At 50.0% G+C, this 16,234-nt stretch overlaps 1 protein-coding gene and 2 non-coding genes across 4 annotated transcripts in view; 2 read left to right on the plus strand and 1 right to left on the minus strand.

Moving 5' to 3' along the window:
- The window catches only part of Sarm (sterile alpha and armadillo motif), a 211,847-nt gene that overhangs the window by 154,333 nt on the left and 41,280 nt on the right, over nt 1–16,234 (minus strand). The window lies entirely within an intron of this gene.
- Nucleotides 3,487–3,558, plus strand: TRNAH-GUG (transfer RNA histidin (anticodon GUG)). Its single transcript has one exon. It is a non-coding gene; the product is annotated as a tRNA-His (tRNA).
- TRNAH-GUG (transfer RNA histidin (anticodon GUG)) lies at nt 11,259–11,330 on the plus strand. Its single transcript has one exon. It is a non-coding gene; the product is annotated as a tRNA-His (tRNA).

Below are 16,234 nucleotides of genomic sequence, written 5' to 3' on the forward strand. Positions count from 1 at the left end.
ATGATGATGACAGTGGTGGTGGGGAAAACACGTTTTCTCTGTCTGTCTCTTAACCCACTGGCCTCCACATCTTGACCTTGCACGAAACAAAATATTGAAGCCGTGATCATCAGGATCACATCGCATAGTATCAATTTATTCATTGTTCTGCAACTACACGTTTCCAGCGCGCCTCCGTATAGGGGGTATGCACATGACGTCATCCGCTAGGAACACTATAGCGGCGTCCTCCATAATTTCGGTCGCGAGTTCTCCCTGCCTGCGCGAGCGGGCCTGCGTCGCCAAGCAGTTTCCAATACGCACGAACCGTTCGGCGTTCTTTTCGTTGTCCTTTTCAAGCTCAGTTCACGTACAGCCACGGCGTGTAGTCTGTCGGCAGAGGCAAACACTGTACGTAGACCTGTTCAATAAACAAATACCAACGGCAGTGCACACGAAACACTGAAACGTCTGTGCTTATACATACACAAGCGACTGGTTATGTCCACAAAGCGAACGCCAAAAACCGCTGAAAATACGCTAAAAACCGTTCCAACGGTGCTGCTACGTTTAAAATCACGGGAAGACAGTGGATGTTTACAAATGAGGTAGCATAGTTGAACCACTATAGTGCAGACAATGCGTGGACGAAAAGCTCCAGGAAAGATGGTCAGCCTTAACCGGAAACCGCTATGTTTTTTTTTTCCTTTCAGTTTTTCCTCCTGAGTGAGAAAAATCGTAACATGCTGCTTCAGTTACGGTACGAGCAAAAATAACGTTTTTCTTCCCCCTCGGTTTTCGGTTCGGTTCCGGTTCGACAGCCTGTCGCGTAGCGCCCTCCGCTATAGTCATTCTTCAATGGTTGCTTTAAACCGCCCGTACAACTTTGCAGCAGAATCACGGTATCGCCCAGTACATTGGACGCAGACCCCTGTCGCGTCGTTAACTATATGCCGCACAGCATCTTGTTTACCGCATACAAGCGGCGCAGATGGCCCGACGCGTACAGCCCCGCACTTCCCCGCCACTCCGCAGCCCATCAACTCGGCGCCGCCGCCGGCTCGTTGGCGCGTCGGCGATGAGCGAAGCGCAAGCGAGCGCGTTCTATTATTCACACCCGAGGTGCCGCCGCTGCGGGTCACAATGGGACGCGCCACGCATTCCGCTCGCAGAACGGTTCTCTCGGGCTGCAGGCACTTAATTAAACGTCCGGGCAAACTTGCCCGCGCGCATTCTTGAGTGCGCAGCCGTTGCCGACATATATTCCTCTCTTCGAGCGTGTCTTTCTCCTTCGCACCTCGCGTAATCGTTTGTGGAATCCCATTTCGGCCAAAACAGATAGCCGCCGGTTTGTGATTCACTGATGCACGCGGCACAGCGTCCGCAGTATAGATACGCAGGAATCCTGAAACTCGTTGACTCGGCGGCGGTTGCGATGGATCGACGCGGAGAGATGGAACTCGGCGCAGCGTGGGAAACGAAAAGTGACGCCTGCCTTATGAGATTGTCACCGCCGACCGGTAAACAGCCCCAAAACAGGACAAAGGAGAGAAAAAGTTCCGCGCTGCTCGTTTAATTCTGCCGACATATTTTCCGGAGACAGCAAAAGACAACAAAAGAGAGAGAGAGAGAGAGAGAGAGAGAGAGAGATTGACACAGATATTATCTAGCAATGGTGTTTCGTTAGGGCGAAAGAAGAGCTAGCTATACGTACCATAACATAGCAGTTATAGAATGAAGAACGAGAAGAATGAAGACCTACCTGTAGTCGGGTCGGGAAACTTGATGTGTCGAGACCACAAGGACAACTTTATGAACAATATCGATATCACGCCGACATGTTAAGGCTGCTGAACGTTCTGCTTTTTTTTTTTTTTTTTGCGCGTGATACGCGAATCAGCCGCCGCCTGTCTCGCTAAATTCAGTTGTCGAATGACCAAAGAAAAAAAAATAATTGCAGTTGGCTTATAAACTATACATAACTATACGTGGTTTATGCCAACCACCCACACAGATGCGTAAGGTTAAAATTGAACTGTAGGGTTTAACGCCCCCCAAACTACACAGTCGGTTAAGAGGGACAACCCCGGCATTTGGGCTTTCCAGATTGATTTTGACCACCTGGGGTTCTTTAACGTGTACACGAAGGCACGACGGCCAGCGCTGTCGCATTCCGTCACCATCGGAACGAGGTCGCTGCAGCCGGCAGTCGAACCAGTGACCTCGCGTGCTCACCATATATAGCCACGCAGAACACCATATATAAGCCATGGAGCCATGCACTCGCGGCGTGCGTAACGTCAAAAATACTCATAAATGAAGATATCAAGTTAAAATATAGTACGTTGCCATGGACGTTACAGAGGCATTGTGGATTTGGTGTTTTTAACCGGCGAAAGAGGTTTGCGCAATCCAGAAAAACAATAGAGGAGCGAATTACATAGGCGGCCCACACCACGTTGAAGCTCCTGCATCATCTCCCGTGACGTCAGAGACTGGCAGTACCTGGTCAACTGTTGACCGGAAATGCATGAAACACACGACACAGGAAAAAAAAGGCGACTGTTTTAGGATTCACATTCATAAAAAAGGACCCGTATCCACGAAAATCGGAGAAATATCTGGGACGCTACGGATTTAAGCGTCATTTAATCGGTTGGCGAGGACAGGGTTTATTGAAGTGGACATAAAAGATGATGATGATGATGATGATGATGATGATGATGATGATGATGATGACGACGACGACGACGACGACGATGATGATGATGAAATCTGGCGCTTTAACTGGAACGGGAAGTGCAGCCTCCAGGTTCACTTTTATGCGCATCCTTAAAGCAATGTTTCGAAGCAAGAAAGACAACCAAACAAGCAAACAAGATCAAGGCTTCTCCAAGCGATCACACTGGCTGCCCCTGTGTTGCGTAAGCTTAATTAGTCTCGTCACCCTAGCTGAATCGATTCTATGTCTGACAATTTCGTGGTCTAATCAATCCATCTAATCTTCTGTCGCTCTCGGCTGCATTTCTCCCCCCTCCTCCGACTTTTATCTATTAAACTATGCAATGAAAGCAAGCCTTTGTAGTATGTTTCCCGTGACCATCGGCTGCAGAGAGGTGACAAACAAAAAGAGAAAGAAGAGAAGAAAAAAGGAAAAGGAACGAAAAAAAAAAAAAGAAAAGGAAGAAGAACGACCTTATGGATTTCACTCAACGATGTAAAGCGTGTCGAGCCCCGAGGAATCGATGCTCGCGGAAGCCGGCGTGACCCAGTTTGTGCTGGATACGAGAAATGAGAGGAGGGCGAGCGCGCTGCGGCGGGGAACGCCCTTCTCGGCGCGATAAAATGGACACCCCTCGGGGGAGGGAAAGAGCAAAGCAACAACGCAGAGATGTGAGGGAAAGAGTGAGAAACCCGACCGAGAAAAAAAAAAACAACCCCATAAAAATGCGTTCAACATTCCCATGAAGTCGCTCACAAAACGCTCCGTCTCCGTCCCGCAGGACAGCCGTGATCGTATAGTGGTTAGTACCTTGCGTTGTGGCCGCAATAACCCAGGTTCGAATCCTGGTCACGGCAGAATTTTTTTTTTAGTTTTTTTTTTCCGCCCACGCTGAATACTCTGCACTGACCATGTACTTTCCTGACGACGACTATAGGTTCGAAGCCGCTGACTCGCAACTCATTGCGGTCGCTTAATTTTTCCTTTTACATTTTTGTCTTGTCGCCAGTATCGCGTTATTCGTCTTATTTCAATTCGATGCCGCGATAACTCCAGCGTACGCGCGTATACTCGATTAAGTGCATGTTGACGAGCACCACGTTCCGTGGAGATCCCCTACGGCATCGGTCTGTTGCGTTTCGCCTGCGACACGTGGTTTTGCCGGCGCGACTGCGGCGGGGCGGCAGACATTTTGGCCCGATCGTCGTCGCCGCAACACTCATCGCCAGGTGTTTCCAGGCGCGTCTGCGGCGATGCGACCGCCTAGGGATCCTCCTCGCATTCCAGTCATTGTGCCCGAAACAGGCGATGCCAAAGCAGGGATCTCATTCCAGTTATTGGGCCCGAAACAGGCGATGCCAAAGCAGGGATCTCGTTCCAGTCATTGTGCCCGAAACAGGCGATGCCAAAGCAGGGACCAGCCTCTCATTACAGTCATTGTGTCCGACCGGCAGCGCCACGACAGGGTGCTACGAGATCGTGCGCAGCGCCACGACAGAGTGCTACGAGATCGTGCGCAGCGCCACGACAGGGTGCTACGAGATCGTGCGCAGCGCCACGACAGGGTGCTACGAGATCGTGCGCAGCGCCACGACAGTGTGCGTCACCATTAGCCCATTGTACATTCACGTGCTCGTCTTTTGAGGGGTTCCTTCTTGCCCTCAACTGCGAGAGTATAAAAACAGCTGCCCCCGGACGCCAAAGAGGAGGGCTCCGATTTCTTCTGTTGAGTGAAGTGCTCTCCCGTCTCTCTACTTCGGTCAACCTGACCGCCAACTCTTTGCGATGTTAAAATAAACAAGTTGTTTCGTTGTTACCAGTCGACTCATGCTTTGCCGGGACCTTCGGATGCTTCCAGTTGTACCCCAGGCCGCCAGGCCAACGCTACCCTTGGGGCTTGCGACCCAGGTACAACCACGGGCGTCAGCGCCGAGTTCCCCAACAGATCGTACCAGCGGTCCGATCCAAACATCTGGTGGCAGCGGTGGGATCGCCTACGACTTCAAACAACTGTCTGCCAGCGGCGAGATCGCGACAACGGAGGCCAGCAGCAAAGAGATGCAGTTGACTGTATGCTGAGCAGCTCAACGACGATCCGGGAGCAGTGCAACGAGCCCTGTGTGACGACTGGTTGCCTGCAGCGGAACGACTGCGCGGAATTCCTGCCTGCGAGGTTTGGTGAGTGCGGGACTTTCTTCTTCTGAGCTTTGCCAGGCTTTTTGTTAGTGTCAGAAACAGAGCTGGTAATTGTGGTTGTCGTTGCTGCCGGGTTAGTTTGCGGCAAGACAATAGTAAGCAGTAGAGAAAGCAGCATTCAGAGCAGCCATGGATTTGAAGTCGTTGCGCAAACCGAAATTGTTGGAGCTTGCAAGAGAGTTGGGTCTGGATGTCTCAGACAAACTAAGAAAACCAGAACTGATAAAGGCTATTCTTGAGTTAGAGGCTGAGGATGACGAGCTGTCGGAATGCCTTGAGACCATTGAAGAGAGAGAGACTGCAAAAAGACAGGAGCGCGAACTTAAAGAGCAAAAAGAAAAAGAAGAGCGCGAACGTAAAGAACAGAAAGAGCGAGAGCAACAAGAGAAAAAAGAAGAGCGTGACCGTCAACACGCTTTGGAAATGAAGCGTCTTGAGGTAGAAATGGAACGCGCTCGTAATGGAAGTCAGGCACACGGTGCAGGAGAACGCGTATTGTTCAAAATGACTGACCTGATGCGGCCGTTTAAGCTTGGAGAGGACATTGGTTTGTTCCTGGTTAACTTTGAGCGAACGTGCGAGAAGCAGGGGTTCTCTCGGGAAACGTGGCCACAGCGCTTGCTCACTTTGTTACCCGGCGAGGCGGCCGACGTAGTCGCTCGCTTGGATAGAGAGGAAGCAGAGGATTTCGACAAAGTAAAATCGAGTCTGCTAAAAAAGTACCGGCTGTCTGCGGAGGCGTTCCGTCGGAAGTTTCGGGAAAATGAGAAAGGCAAAAGTGAGTCATATACAGAGTTTGCGTATAGGCTTATGTCGAACATGCAGGAGTGGCTCAAAGAAGAGAAAGCGTTTGGTGACCACGATAAAGTTCTGCAGTGCTTCGGGCTAGAACAGTTTTATAGTCGGTTACCGGAGAACGTGCGATACTGGGTCTTGGATAGGCCAGACGTGAGTACGGTGGCTAAAGCCGCTGAGCTAGCCGAGGAGTTTGTGACGCGTCGAGCTCGCGGAGCTAAGGACGGTCAAAAGGGTGAATTTGGCTCGAAGTTTGAGAGGCCGAAGTTCACGCCCATGAGATTTAAGGGGGACACGCGTAGTGAGGATGCGAGTGAAAGCAATCCGACCAAACGTAAAGAGACGGCAGCCGAAGCCGAACGCAGAAAGCGGTTCGAGATGAGGCGAGCGGGCGTTTGTTATACGTGCCAGAAGCCGGGTCACTTTTCGGCGCAGTGTCCGGAAACAACACCAAAAGTTGTGTTTTTTTCAATAGGCAGCACGGACGAGAACATGAAGCTTCTCGAGCCTTACATGCGAGACCTCCTCGTGAACGGGAAAGAGTGCCGAGTGCTTCGCGATTCCGCAGCTACGATGGATGTAGTTCACCCATCTTACGTAGAACCCCATATGTTCACGGGCGAGTGCGCATGGATCAAGCAAGCCGTGGAAGCTCATAGCGTGTGTCTGCCGGTAGCAAAAGTGCTTATTGAAGGACCTTTCGGAGCGCTTGAGACGGAGGCGGCAGTGTCATCTATGCTGCCACCCCAGTACCCGTACCTATTTTCAAACAGGTCCGATCACCTCCTGCGCGAGAAGGGGCTTTTGTTTGGTGAAGCTAGTGTTCAGGCCTTAACCAGATCGAAGGTTCGGGAGCTCGCTGCAAAGGCGGTAGTTGCGGGGCCGACGTTATCAAACAACGAAAAAGGGTCAGAGGCGCAGCAAGCTGATATGCCGAGCACGCCCGAACTGAATAAACTAGAGTCTGTAACGTTAAAGGCGCCAGATACTGGAGAGGAAACGCCCGACGCGGGAAAGTTAGAAGAGCTATCTACTGATTTGCTCATCGCGCCTACGTCAGACGGACTTGATAGGTTGCTAAAAGTCAGCCGGACGGCTTTGATAGCCGAGCAAAAAAAGGATGGCAGCCTGGAAAACGTGCGCTGCAATGTCAAAGAAGGTATCGCCAGGAAAACTGCGCGTTTTGTGGAAAGAGGTGGAGTCCTGTACCGGAAGTATCTAGACCGCCGAGGAGTGGAGTTCGATCAGCTGGTCGTGCCTCAATGCTATCGTCAGGATCTGTTGCGCTTGTCACATGGGGGTTCGTGGTCCGGACACCTAGGAGTTAAGAAAACTAAGGACCGTCTCTTGCAAGAGTACTATTGGCCAGGGTGTTTTCGGGACGCAGACCATTTCGTGAGGACATGTGACACTTGTCAGCGGGTGGGCAAACCAGGGGACAAATCGAGGGCGCCGTTGAAATTGGTACCTATCATTACGGAGCCTTTTAGACGGCTCGTTATTGATACAGTGGGACCTCTGCCGGTAACAGCCACGGGGTACAGACACATTTTGACTGTGATCTGCCCAGCGACAAAGTTCCCTGAAGCAGTGCCGCTTAAAGAACTCAGCTCAGTTGAGATAGTTAATGCACTACTGTCCATATTTGCGCGAGTTGGTTTTCCTGCAGAAATTCAATCAGATCAGGGCACAGTGTTTACTAGCGCTTTGACGACAACTTTTCTCGAAAGGTGTGGGGTAAAGCTGTTACACAGCTCAGTGTACCACCCACAGTCGAATTCCGTTGAGAAGCTCCACTCCGTCATGAAGCGCGTGTTGAGAGCGTTGTGTTTTGAACATCGAACTGACTGGGAGCTGTGTCTGCCTGGGGTGATGTTTGCTTTAAGGACCGCGCCGCATGCGGCTACGGGGTTTTCGCCAGCTGAACTGGTGTACGGTCGCTCGCTTCGATCTCCGCTTCGCATGCTTCGAGAATCGTGGGAAGGTAGGGGCGACGACCCAGTCGTGGTGGAGTACGTACTTAAGCTCCTCGAACGCTTAAGAAGGGCACAGGAGTTGTCAGGTGAAGCAATGGCAAAGGCCCAGCAGAGGGCCAAGGTTTATTATGATCGGACAGCCAGGGCCCGTCGTTTTGAGGTTGGCGATGAGGTCATGATATTGCGCACATCGCTAAACAACAAACTAGACGTGCAGTGGGAGGGCCCAGCACGAATTGTTCAGAAACTGTCGGACGTTAACTACGTGGTAAGTCTGCCAGGAAAGCGGAAAGCACAGCAAGTTTACCACTGTAATCTGCTCAAACCTTATAGACAACGGGAAGCAGTGGTGTGCATGATGATAAACGTTCCTGAAGAGCTTCCGGTCGAGCTTCCGGGACTAGGCTCAGTGACGAACAGGGAAGACACCGGTCAAGTCATTAGTGACCTTATCAGTAAAGCGCCGCTGTCGCCTGAGCAGAAAACCGAACTACACCAGCTATTACAAGAGTTTCAAGGTCTGTTCTCTGAGAGGCCTGGTAGGACTTCGGTACTTACTCATGATATAGAACTTACCTCCCCAGAGCCAGTACGATCCAAGGCGTATCGGGTGTCACCCCGCCAGAGCGATATTATGGAGGCTGAGGTAAAGAAAATGCTACAGCTCGGTGTTATTGAGGCAGGTGAGAGTGATTATACCTCCCCTTTGATTTTAGTTGAGGTACCGGGCAAGGAACCTCGTCCTTGCGTCGACTACCGCAGGCTTAATTCCATCACTAAGGATCAAATTTATCCGATCCCTAACATCGAGGAGCGCCTTGAGAAAGTTAGTAGCGCTCAGTTTATTTCCACCCTAGATCTTGTCAGGGGTTATTGGCAGGTTCCACTTACAGAAGAGGCTAGTAGGTATGCGGCGTTCATTTCACCAATGGGAACATTCCGTCCTAAAGTGTTGAGTTTTGGTTTGAAGAACGCGCCATACTGTTTTTCAAGTCTCATGGATAAAGTGTTGCGGGGACAGCAAGAATTCGCTTTACCGTATCTAGACGACGTAGCGATATTCTCCGCATCCTGGTCTGAGCATATGACACACTTGCGGGCAGTGCTAACCCGCCTGCGCGAAGCAGGCTTGACAGTAAAGGCTCCTAAGTGCCAGTTAGCACAGGCCGAGGTTGTCTACCTCGGTCACGTGATTGGTCAGGGTCGTCGCCGCCCCTCTGAAATAAAAGTGGCCGCTGTGCGAGACTTTCCGCAACCGCGCACCAAGACCGATATTCGGTCGTTCTTGGGTGTCGCCGGCTACTATCAGAGGTACATCCCTAGGTACTCTGATATCGCGGCTCCCCTGACGGATGCTCTAAGAAAAACAGAGCCTCAAACAGTCGTCTGGGACGAGACAAAGGAAAGAGCTTTTAGCGCCCTAAAGAGTGCCCTAACAAGCCAGCCTGTGCTACGATCGCCAGACTATACAAAAGGGTTCATTGTTCAGTGCGATGCTAGTGAGCGAGGCATGGGCGTTGTACTGTGCCAACGGGAAAATGGAGAAGTAGAACACCCCGTCCTGTATGCTAGTCGTAAGCTGACCAGTCGTGAGCAGGCGTATAGCGCCACCGAGAAAGAGTGTGCGTGTCTCGTGTGGGCCGTTCAGAAATTGTCATGCTATCTAGCCGGCTCGAGGTTTATCATTGAGACGGATCACTGCCCTCTCCAATGGCTGCAGACCATCTCTCCCAAAAATGGCCGCCTCCTGCGCTGGAGCCTCGCTTTACAACAATATTCCTTTGAGGTGCGTTACAAAAAGGGGAGTCTCAACGGTAACGCCGATGGCTTAAGTCGAAGCCCCTAACGTAGGAATCAGCCTCAAAATTGTTTGTTACTGATGTTTTCTTCCTGAGGCAGGATTTTTTTTAACATATTGCTTTTGTTTAGTGTTTCAAAGTGATGATATGCTTTCTAGTGCAATTTTTCAATTTGTGGACGCGTTCTGAGTGATGCTAGACTACTGTAAGGAACTAGGCAGTGGTATAAAAAGGGGAAAGAGCCTGGCAGGGCTTAGTGAGGGTTGTGCCGTGCTTGCTGACTGAGCGGTTGAGTTTTCAGCGTAGTTCTAACGCTTGCCGGGAACGAGAACAAAAATGTGAACTCTCCCGAAGTCACTTTGCAGTGTCCCGTGCGAACCTGAACGAGAGAACGAGGCCTTCTCTGTGCGCTGCGCTCAAGAAACGTCAAGGGACGCCCGACTTCGGTTATGAGCATCATCGAGCGACATCCCTCCGGACAGCGGATGCAGTCCCCTGTCCATCGGGATCTCCTTCCCCCGGCGGGGCGGTCTGTTGCGTTTCGCCTGCGACACGTGGTTTTGCCGGCGCGACTGCGGCGGGGCGGCAGACATTTTGGCCCGATCGTCGTCGCCGCAACACTCATCGCCAGGTGTTTCCAGGCGCGTCTGCGGCGATGCGACCGCCTAGGGATCCTCCTCGCATTCCAGTCATTGTGCCCGAAACAGGCGATGCCAAAGCAGGGATCTCATTCCAGTTATTGGGCCCGAAACAGGCGATGCCAAAGCAGGGATCTCGTTCCAGTCATTGTGCCCGAAACAGGCGATGCCAAAGCAGGGACCAGCCTCTCATTACAGTCATTGTGTCCGACCGGCAGCGCCACGACAGGGTGCTACGAGATCGTGCGCAGCGCCACGACAGAGTGCTACGAGATCGTGCGCAGCGCCACGACAGGGTGCTACGAGATCGTGCGCAGCGCCACGACAGGGTGCTACGAGATCGTGCGCAGCGCCACGACAGTGTGCGTCACCATTAGCCCATTGTACATTCACGTGCTCGTCTTTTGAGGGGTTCCTTCTTGCCCTCAACTGCGAGAGTATAAAAACAGCTGCCCCCGGACGCCAAAGAGGAGGGCTCCGATTTCTTCTGTTGAGTGAAGTGCTCTCCCGTCTCTCTACTTCGGTCAACCTGACCGCCAACTCTTTGCGATGTTAAAATAAACAAGTTGTTTCGTTGTTACCAGTCGACTCATGCTTTGCCGGGACCTTCGGATGCTTCCAGTTGTACCCCAGGCCGCCAGGCCAACGCTACCCTTGGGGCTTGCGACCCAGGTACAACCACGGGCGTCAGCGCCGAGTTCCCCAACAGATCGTACCAGCGGTCCGATCCAAACAGGTCATACCGCCACGTGATGTTGGCTGCGTCTCAATGAGAAATTTGCCTTACTGGTATAAGTGCATAACTGAACGGTGGTACCTACAATGGTACATTTTATGCAAATGACTCTACACCTAAAACATTTTTATGAAGGACTCGATATACAACCGGACTCGTACCCTATTTTCTTGAGGTGCTTATCCTTACCACCCTTCTTGAGTGAAACCAACGTTTCTACTCACAGTATGAACGCTATCCTTTTCTGTGTGCGACTTTCATTGTGCCCTCCATTCTCTGACTATGCAGGACTGGTGAATGTCGGGTTGAATGCTACTGTAATAAATACCATGAAAGAAAGAAGAAAAAAAAAAAGCACCCTATAAGCGTTCTCTGTTGACAGCTTAGCGAGTCTCCCGCCTGCCGTCCCGCAGGACAGCCGTGATCGTATAGTGGTTAGTACCTTGCGTTGTGGCCGCAATAACCCAGGTTCGAATCCTGGTCACGGCAGGTTTTTTTTTTTCGTTTTTTTTTCTGATTTGTGCCACTCTGCTTATGACTGTCTGCCCGTCCGCAATACAATGGCGAGTGGCCACAAGCCGTCCCCACTAATCTAATTTACTACCAAGCGTTTCGAGTTATTCCCGGCGATTCCTTGCCAATTCTTGGAATATCATCGCAGGCCTCATTGTTTCTTTTTCAACAGTGAAATCGTTCAATTTCATTTGCGGAATGTGCTATAAGCGCTTCCGTAAAGCTGCGCAGCTAAGCAGAGGTAGCCTTACACTTCCGCATAGCCGTCTGTATATGGGGCTTCTCTGGATTAGTGACTGCGAATTCCATGATGAAATGGGCGTTTATAGAAACAGTGGTAGATGTGGCATTTCTTTTCCTCAACGCATACACAGTCACCAGTAAATTTCCGCAGACTGATGACATGACAGCGTTGAGAACATAATGTGTATATACTTATGCGCACACTGCTTTTGGCTTCTTTGGATCATGTGTATAACATTGCCATTTCAAAACTTACTCAGGCCACTACGCTTCATAGATGTCCTCCCAATGCAGCAAATATATTTTCTTAAATATCTGCGCACAGCAATTCTGCAGGCTAAAACGTAGTCGGGGGGCAGGATTCTGGTGCTAGAATAACAAACAGCACTAGAGGAGGAGGCGTCGTCTACTATAAAGACATAACACTATAAAGGTGCGGCGCTCACATTGAGCCATTTCGCCGTGATGACAGATCTCTTAGCGTCCTACAGAGGTTACGTAATATTGTCGCGGCACATTTGTTGAAGAAGGGGAAGTGGAGTTTGCTGGGAAGCAGAGAAGGACACATTACTTCAGCGACCTCCGCCTTGTCTTGTCCTGGCGCTACCATGCCTTCAAAATGGGAGCGCCTTTGGCGAGCTTAACAGTTTGTTAGACGTATATTAGGTATATTAGCAAAACTACCTTAACTTACACTTAAATATATGCGACCAGTCACCGTAACATCTTTTTTGGAGTACTGCTGCTTAAATGCGATCAAAAATAAATTAAATTATTAGGAATTTTCGAGAAAATTATCATGCCATCGGTGCCGCGAATTGGGTGTGAAATACAAGAACTCGAAGCCGCCGTGCACTTTAAGTCTCCGATGACCTGTTCTCTTTTTCTTTTATTTTTTTAGCCGAAACATGTACAGAGAGTTCTGAGAGCACGATGTACTACGGTATATTATTCTGACTTGGTATGCCCTTTTAGTTCCTCTATACAAGGGCCCATTCGCACTACGCCATCCTCAACCTGGTTCTTGCCTTGCAAGCAACCTGAAGAGCCTTTGCATGACATATTTATGTTACAGGGCCTACATTAAATCTGGCAAAGTAGGAGGTCGGACAGGCTCGCATGCTCAATTTTTAGACAAAAGGAATCCTCTTTACTTTTCTTTCTTTCTTTCTTTCTTTCTTTCTTTCTTCCCCTTTCCTGTGTATTTATGATTCCGTAGGGTGCGTGTACCTCGAAAAATTTTCGTTTCACGTACCGTGCCTGTTTTCACGGTCGTCTGTAGCTTATAGTACAAGACGGTCTGCACGTGATCCGGACCCAAGGGCGTTAAGAGCAACTATAGAGGAAGCCCAAGTTTGCCCGAAAATCAGGAGCTCCCTAGGTCTGGCAACCTAGCTACTCAGATTGATTGTACCAAGGCTACATAAATTCCACTGGCTAAACGTGGGACGACATCTGTTGAGTATTTGACAGATTCAGTCTTACATGGTCTGCAAAGTGGACGAGAACGAGGGTTCTGAATTCTTCCAGAAAGGGTTAAGAATATAGACGGCCCACAGCTAATGAGACAGAACTCGCGTGCGCCTTAGCAATTCTAAGTATACGCACTTCTAAAAATTGTTCTGTGCGGATGACCCAGGTTAGCTTATACGAATAGAATGCGGTGTCGTTTCGTCACGTTGTACCGCGTTGTACCGCATGTTCAGGGACGACTTGTTCAATTTACTTTCACCAGTGTACGCACGCGAACACGGGACGAGCTCCGGCACTCCTGCATGCTCCTGCATATCCTGACGATGACGCTATCTTGCTGCGTTTCCTTTTTCTATGCGCCCCCACCTCTCTGCGTGTTTATTGCTCTTCCGTCTCGCGCTGCATATACGTGTGTCTGCGTTCGTGCGAAAGGGTATGCGAGCGTAGGGCACACAACCGGCCTACAATGAGCATAGATAACACCGGCGTACGAGGTGCGCACGCACTTACACAGGCGCGTAATACCATGCTACTCACCGAATCGCACTCGCAGGCTGCGATGCCTTTCCTGAATCGAACCCTCGCGATCCTCGATGAGCGGCAGCGCACCATGGTTGAAGCCCGGTGAAGATTAATGTAACTCATGCATTAATAACCAGTCCGAACCGCTATATACGCGTCCTGTTTGAGCGCTCGAACGTGTCCAGGAGGAGCGTATCTAAAGCGACGTCACATGTCGCGAGCGATGGCGAGGCGTGGGTATAGGATAAAGCGCGATTTGATAACCAATCACCGTTCGCTGTTCATTCCATATTGTCGTTCCCTATACCTTCTCTCCCGGAGAGAAGGTCGTAGGCGACCAATTACCGTATTACCTGTTGTATAACGGCCTCAACCCATTAGCGCTATGTAACAAGGAAGATGTTGCATATGCATCAGAAAAAAAAAAGCCAAACCCTCCCGTCCCGTCCCCCCCCCCCCGCTCAATAAGAAAGAACAGCACACGTGGTTACACGATGTTAAAAGAGCCATTCTGCCCTGAAGCATCGAGATAGCCGCGTCCAGTAGCAGCCATAAACTCGACCAGGAGCGCTCCGTACACCGAGGCTCATTTGAAAATACGAATCTACATATATTCGTAGTTAGCTGTAGTGATCCATGAGAAACAGTGGAACATGAAACATGAGAAACATGCATACATACATACATACATACATACATATATACATACATACATACATACATACATATGTATGTAGATTATGTAGATGTAGATGTATGTAGATGTATACATACATATCTATACATACATACATACATACATACATACATACATACATACATACATACATACATACATACATACATACATACATACATACATACGTATGTATGTATGTATGTATGTATCTTTGCACAACAGAAAACACATGTACAGTTTTGCATGTATACGCAACCACACAGTGTTTGTGCACAGAATGTCGACGAAAAAGTATATAAGCAAGGACTGCAGCTATACACGAGTTGGTACGGTATTAGGACAGCGTTGCTCGTTATCTGCTACCCTATAGAAGAGCAAAGTGGTTGATTGGGCAAGAACTATGTCCTTTTCTTTTACTATGTCCTACCCTCTCAAGCTTGGTCACGGTCTATGTCGCAAGAAGCCAGCAATATAAGGCATTAAGGCATTCAATGCTAAGGAAAACAATGAGTCCATTGTCGCTGTCCACACCACATCGTTGCTGTGCGCTTGCGTGTGCGTTAATCTTAGGGCTTGTGATGTGCTCGTCAAACGTGTATCACGGCTGTAAGCGTTTCGTGGTCAGGTTGCCAGGTCGCCGAGCAACCTCCTATGAACCCCTTTATCGCAGTTTATATTGTGCTTATGCAGCAGTGGCGTAGAGGTAGAGTATCCACCTCACGTGCAAGAGGACCGTCGTTCGAATCCCGGTGCCGCGCAATTTTTCACCGGATTAAAAAAGCGCGTGTTGATAAAATTGCGCAAACAGGCCTGGTGTGCGGCCTGATCCCGGTGATCAGAACCGTTAACGCGCACTCCCTCACCAGAGCAGGATTGGCCACCCTGGTGCAGCACTTGGACACAACCTCATATATGTATATAACAATCAAATCCCGGCCCTCAGTCCCCAGCAGCTGCGAAGCAATTGACCACGGCGGCGCTCAGATCTGTGACGCAGCAGAGGGTGCTATGAATCTCTGGGTCAGGACAGGCCACCATTGGAATCTGAACCTGGCAACGTTTAACGCTAGAACGTCATCTAGTGAGGTGAGTCCATCAGTGCTGTTGTAGGAATAGCGGGCAGTAAATGGGATATAATAGGGTTCAGTGAGGCTAGGAGGACAAAAAAATTAAATTATGGGGCTTTCCATGCCAATACCACTTTCTAAATATGAGGCACGCCGTAGTGGAGGACTACGGAAGTCTCGACCACATGGGGCTCTTTAACGTGCACCTAAATCTAAGTACACTAGTGTTTTCACATTTCGCCCCCATCGAAATGCGGCCGCCGTGGCCGGGATGCGATCCCGCGACCTCGTGCTCAGCAGCCCAACACCATAGCCACTGAGCAACCACGGCGGGCTAAGGAGGACAAAAGAATGTACAGCGCTGAAAAGCTACCGGTGCTTAGCGGAGAGACGAAAACTAGGAGTCGGATTCCTGATTAATAAGGATATAGCTGGTAACATACAGGAACTCTATAGCATTAACGAGAGGGTCGCAGGTCTTGTTGTGTAACCTAATCATCATCATCATCATCATCATCAGCCTAGTTACGCCCACTGCAGGGCAAAGGCCTCTCCCATACTTCTCCAACTACCCCGGTCATGTACTAATTGTGGCCATGTTGTCCCTGCAAACGTCTTAATGTCATCCGCCCACCTAACTTTCTGCCGCCCCCTGCTACGCATCCCTTCCCTTGGAATCCAGTCCGTAACCCTTAGTGACCATCGGTTATCTTCCCTCCTCATTACATGTCCGGCCCATGCCCATTTCTTTTTCTTGATTTCAACTAAGATGTCGTTTACCCGCGTTTGTTGCCTCACCCAATCTGCTCTTTTCTTATCCCTTAACGTCACACCCATCATTCTTCTTTCCATAGCTCGTTGCGTCGTCCTCAATTTCAGCAGAACCCTTTTCGTAA

This window comes from Dermacentor variabilis, chromosome 3 (genome assembly GCF_050947875.1).
Source record: "Dermacentor variabilis isolate Ectoservices chromosome 3, ASM5094787v1, whole genome shotgun sequence".
NCBI lineage: Eukaryota > Metazoa > Arthropoda > Arachnida > Ixodida > Ixodidae > Dermacentor > Dermacentor variabilis.